This window comes from Phaenicophaeus curvirostris, unplaced genomic scaffold, assembly GCF_032191515.1.
Source record: "Phaenicophaeus curvirostris isolate KB17595 unplaced genomic scaffold, BPBGC_Pcur_1.0 scaffold_129, whole genome shotgun sequence".
NCBI classification, from domain to species: domain Eukaryota; kingdom Metazoa; phylum Chordata; class Aves; order Cuculiformes; family Cuculidae; genus Phaenicophaeus; species Phaenicophaeus curvirostris.
The window spans coordinates 135,541-141,329 of NW_027206750.1; positions in this window are offsets into that span (position 1 = coordinate 135,541).

Sequence of the window (5,789 nt, forward strand, 5' to 3'; positions counted from 1 at the left end):
AAGAAGGGTGGACAAGGGCAAAGAGGGGCAGACAAGTGCGGAGAACACGGGAAAAGTGCAAAGACGTGCGGACAAGAGCAAACAGGGACGGACAAGGGCAAATAGTGGCGGACAAATGGAAAGACGGGCAGAGAATTGCTTAGAATACAGGACAAAGGCAAAGAGGTGCTGACAAGGGAAAAGAATGGTGGACAAGGGAAAAGAGGGGCGGACAAGGGCAAAGAAGGGCTGAGAATACGGGACAAGGGCAAAGAGGTGCGGAGAAGTGCGTAGAATAAGGGACAAGGACAAAGAGGGGTGGACAAGGGCAAAGAGGGGCGGACAAGGGGAAAGAGAGGCGCACAAGGGCAAAGAGGGGCGCAAAAGTGCAAAGAGGGGCACAAAAGTTCAAAGAGGGGCGGACAAGGGCAAAGAGGGGTGGACAATGGCAAAGAGGGGCGGACAATGGCAAAGAGGGTCGGACAAGGGCAAAGAGGGGCGGACAAGGGAAAATAGGTGCGGACAAGTGAGGAGAAAACGGGACAAGGGCAAAGAAGGGCGGACAAGGGCAAAGAGGTGTGGAGAAGTGCGGAGAATATGGGACAAGGGGAAAGAGGGGCGGAGAAGTGCGGAGAATACGTGCCAGGTGCAAAGAGGGGCGGAGAAGGGCAAAGACGGGCGGACAAGGGCAAAGAGTGCGGAGAAGTGCGGAGAATATGTGCCAAGTGCAAAGAGGGGCAGACAAGGGCAAAGAGGGGCAGACAAGGGCAAAGAGGGGCGGACAATGGCAAAGAGGGTGGACAAGGGCAAAGAGGTGTAGACAAGATCAAAGAGGTGCGGACAAGGGCAAAGAGGGGCGGACAAGGGCAAAGAGGGTCGGACAAGGGCAAAGAGGAACGGACAAGGGCAAAGAGGTGCGGAGAAGTGCGGAGAATACGGGACAAGGTCAAAGAGGGGTGGATAATTACGGAGAATACGGGATAAAGGAAAAGAGGGGCGGAGAAGATTGGAGAATACGGGCAAGGGCAAAAAGGGGCGGAGAAGGGCGGAGAATACGGGAGAAGGAAAAAGAAGGTTGGACAAGTGCGTAGAATACGGGACAAGGGCAAAGAGGGGCAGGCAAGGGCAAAGAGAGTTGGACAAGTGCAAAGAGGCACGGAAAAGGGTAGAGAGGGGTGGACAAGGGCAAAGAGGGGCGGACAAGTGCAAAGAGGGGCGGACAAGTGCAAAGAGGGGCGTAGAAGTGCAAAGAGGGGCGGACAAGGGCAAATAGGGGCGGAGATGTGCGGAAAATACTGGACAAGGGCAAAGAGGGGCGGACAAGGGCAAAGAGGGTCGGACAAGGGCAAAGAGGGTCGGACAAGGGCAAAGAGGGGCGGACAAGGGCAAAGAGGGTCGGACAAGGGCAAAGAGGTGCGGACAAGGGCAAAGAGGGTCGGACAAGTGCAAAGAGGAGCGGACAAGGGCAAAGAAGTGCGGACAAGGGCAAAGAGGGGCGGAGAATGCGGAAAATACGGCACAAGGGCAAAGAGGTTGGGACAACTGTAAAGAGGAGTGGACAAGGGAAAAGAGGTGCGGACAAGGGCAAATAGGTTCGGACCAGGGCAAAGAGGGGCGGACAAAATGGAGAATATGGGACAAGGGCAAAGAGGTGCGGACAAGGGCAAAGAGGGGCGGACAAGGGCAAAGAGGGACGGACAAGTGCAAAGAGGGGCGGACAAGGGAAAAGAGGGGCGGACAAGGGCAAAGAGTGCTGGACAAGGGCAAAGAGGAGCGAACAAGGGCAAAGAGGGGTGGAGAATTGCGAATAATATGGGACAAGGGAAAAGACGGGCGGAGAAGTGCGGAGAACACGGGAGAAGTGCAAAGAGGGGCGAAGAAGGGCAAAGAGGGGCGGACAAGGGCAAAGAAGGGCGGAGAAGGGTAAAGAGGGGCGGAGAATACAGGACAAGTTTAAAGAGGGGCAGACAAGGTCAAAGAGGAGTGGAGTAGGGCAAAGAGGGGCGAATAAGTTGTAAGAGGTTTGGAGAAGTGCGGAGTATACGGGAAAAAGGCAAAGAGGGGCGGACAAGGGCAAAAAGGGGCGGAAAAGGGCAAAGAGGGGCGCACAAGTGTAAACAGGGGGGCAGAAGCGCAAATAGGGGCGCACAAGTGCAAAGAGGGGGGGACAAGTTCAAAGAGGGGCGGACTAGGGCAAAGAGGATTGGACAAGGGCAAAGAGGGGCGGAGAATACGGGACAAGGGCAAAGAGGGGCGGATAAGGGAAAGAGGGGCGGACAAGTGCAAAGAGGGGCAGTCAAGGGGAAAGAGGGGCGGACAAATGCGGAGAATACGGGACAAGGCCAAAGAGAGTCGGACAAGTGCAAAGAGGGGCGGAGAATTGCGGAGAATACGGGACAAGGGCAAAGAGGGGCGAAGAAGTGCGGGGAATACGGGACAAGGGCAAAAAGGGGCAGACAAGGGCAAAGAGGGGCGGGCAAGGGCAAAGAGGGGCGGACAAGTGCAAAGAGGGTCGGAGAAGTGCAAAGAAGGGTGGACAAGTGCAAAGAGGGGCAGACAAGTGCGGAGAATACGGGACAAGAGCAAAGAGGGGCGGACAAGGGCAACCAGGGGCGGACAAGGGCAAATAGTGGCGGACAAGTGCAAAGAGGTGCGGAGAATTGAATAGAATCCGGGACAAGGGCAAAGAGGGGCAGACAAGGGCAAAGAGGGGCGGACAATGGGAAAGAGGGGCACACAAGGGCAAAGAGGGGCGCAAAAGTGCAAAGAGGGGTACACAAGTGCAAAGAGGGGCGGACAAGGGCAAAGAGGGGCGGACAAGGGCAAAGAGGGGCGGACAAGGGCAAAGAGGGGTAGACAAGGGCAAAGAGGGTCGAAAAGGGCTAAGAGGGGCGGATAAGGGGAAAGAGGGGCTGACAAGGGCAAAGAGGGTCGGACAAGGGCAAAGATGGGCGGACAAGTGCAAACATGGACGAATAAGTGCAAAGAGGTATGGACAAGTGCAAAGAGGGGCGGAGAAGGGCAAAGAGGGGCGGACAAGGGCAAAGAGTTGCGGACAAGAGCAAAAAGGGTCAGAGAAGTGCAGAGAATACGGGACAAGGGCAAAGAGGGGCGGACAAGGGCAAGGAGGGGCGGACAAGTGCAGAGAATACGGGACAAGGGCAAAGTGGGGGAAGAAGTGTGGAGAATACGGGACAAGGGCTAAGAGGAGCGGAGAAGGGCAAAGAGGGGTGGTCAAGGGCAAAGAGGGGCGGACAAGGGCAAAGAGGGGCGGACAAGGGCAAAGAGGGGCGGACAAGTGCAAAGACGGGCGAATAAGGGCAAAGAGGGGCGGACAAGGGCAAAGAGGGGCGGACCAGGGCAAAGAGGGGTGGACAAGGGCAAAGAAGGGTGGACAAGGGCAAAGAGGGGCAGACAAGTGCGGAGAACACGGGAAAAGTGCAAAGACGTGCGGACAAGAGCAAACAGGGACGGACAAGGGCAAATAGTGGCGGACAAATGGAAAGACAGGCAGAGAATTGCTTAGAATACAGGACAAAGGCAAAGAGGTGCGGACAAGGGAAAAGAATGGTGGACAAGGGAAAAGAGGGGCGGACAAGGGCAAAGAAGGGCTGAGAATACGGGACAAGGGCAAAGAGGGGCGGACAAGGGCAAAGAGGTGCGGAGAAGTGCGTAGAATAAGGGACAAGGACAAAGAGGGGTGGACAAGGGCAAAGAGGGGCGCAAAAGTGCAAAGAGGGGCACAAAAGTTCAAAGAGGGGCGGACAAGGGCAAAGAGGGGTGGACAAGGGCAAAGAGGGGCGGACAATGGCAAAGAGGGGCGGACAAGGGCAAAGAGGGGCGGACAAGGGAAAATAGGTGCGGACAAGTGAGGAGAAAACGGGACAAGGGCAAAGAAGGGCGGACAAGGGCAAAGAGGTGTGGAGAAGTGCGGAGAATATGGGACAAGGGGAAAGAGGGGCGGAGAAGTGCGGAGAATACGTGCCAGGTGCAAAGAGGGGCGGAGAAGGGCAAAGACGGGCGGACAAGGGCAAAGAGTGCGGAGAAGTGCGGAGAATATGTGCCAAGTGCAAAGAGGGGCAGACAAGGGCAAAGAGGGGCAGACAAGGGCAAAGAGGGGCGGACAATGGCAAAGAGGGTGGACAAGGGCAAAGAGGTGTAGACAAGATCAAAGAGGTGCGGACAAGGGCAAAGAGGGGCGGACAAGGGCAAAGAGGGTCGGACAAGGGCAAAGAGGAACGGACAAGGGCAAAGAGGTGCGGAGAAGTGCGGAGAATACGGGACAAGGTCAAAGAGGGGTGGATAATTACGGAGAATACGGGATAAAGGAAAAGAGGGGCGGAGAAGATTGGAGAATACGGGCAAGGGCAAAAAGGGGCGGAGAAGGGCGGAGAATACGGGAGAAGGAAAAAGAAGGTTGGACAAGTGCGTAGAATACGGGACAAGGGCAAAGAGGGGCAGGCAAGGGCAAAGAGAGTTGGACAAGTGCAAAGAGGCACGGAAAAGGGTAGAGAGGGGTGGACAAGGGCAAAGAGGGGCGGACAAGTGCAAAGAGGGGCGGACAAGTGCAAAGAGGGGCGTAGAAGTGCAAAGAGGGGCGGACAAGGGCAAATAGGGGCGGAGATGTGCGGAAAATACTGGACAAGGGCAAAGAGGGGCGGACAAGGGCAAAGAGGGTCGGACAAGGGCAAAGAAGGTCGGACAAGGGCAAAGAGGGGCGGACAAGGGCAAAGAGGTGCGGACAAGGGCAAAGAGGTGCGGACAAGGGCAAACAGGGTCGGACAAGGGCAAAGAGGTGTGGACAAGTGTAAAGAGGGGCGGAAAAGGGCAAAGACGGGCGGAGAAGGGCAGAGACGGGAGGACAAGGGCAAAGACGGGCAGAAAAGTGCAAAGACGGGCGGACAAGGGAAAAGAGGGGTGGAGAAGGGCAAAGACTGGCGGACCAGTGCAAAGACTGGCGGACAAGGGCAAAGACGGGCGGAGAAGTGCGGAGAATACGGGACAAGGGCAAAGAGGGTCGGAGAATAAGGGAGAAGGGCAAAGAGGGGCGGACAAGGGCAAAGAGGGGCGGACAAAGGGCAAAGAGGGGCGGACAAGGGCAAAGAGGGTCGGAGAAGTGCCGAGAATACGGGACATGGGAAAAAAGGGGCGGACAAGGGCAAAGAAGGGCGGACACGGGGAAAAACGGGCGGACAAAGGCAAAGAGGGGCGGACAAGGGCAAAGAGGAGCGGATAAATGTGGAGAATACGGGACAAGAGCAAAGAGGGGCGGACAAAGGCAAAGAGGGGCAGACAATGGGAAAGAGGTGCGTACAAGGGCAAAGAGGGTCGGACAAGTTCAAAGAGGGGCGGACAATGGCAAAGAGGGGCAGACAAGGGCAAAGAGGGTCGGACAAGGGCAAAGAGAGGCGGAGAAGTGCAGAAAATACAGGACAAGGGAAAAGAGGGGCGTATAAGGGTAAAGAGGGGCGGACAATCACAAAGAGGGGAAGATAAGGTCAAAGAGGGGCGGACAAGTGCAAAGAGGGGCCGAGAAGGAAAAAGAGGGGCGGACAAGGGCAAAGAGGGGCGGATAGGGGCAAAGGGGGTGGACAAGGGCAAAGAGGTGTGGACAAGGGCAAAGAGGGGCGGACAAGGGCAAAGAAGGGGCGGAGAAGTGCGTAGAATACTGGACAAAGGCAAAGAGGGGCGGAGAAGGGTAAAGAGGAGTGGAAAAGGGCAAAGAGGGGCAGAGAAGTGCGCAGAATACGGGACAAGGGCAAAGAGGGGCGGACAAGGGCAAAGAGGGTTGGAGAAGTGCAGAGAATATG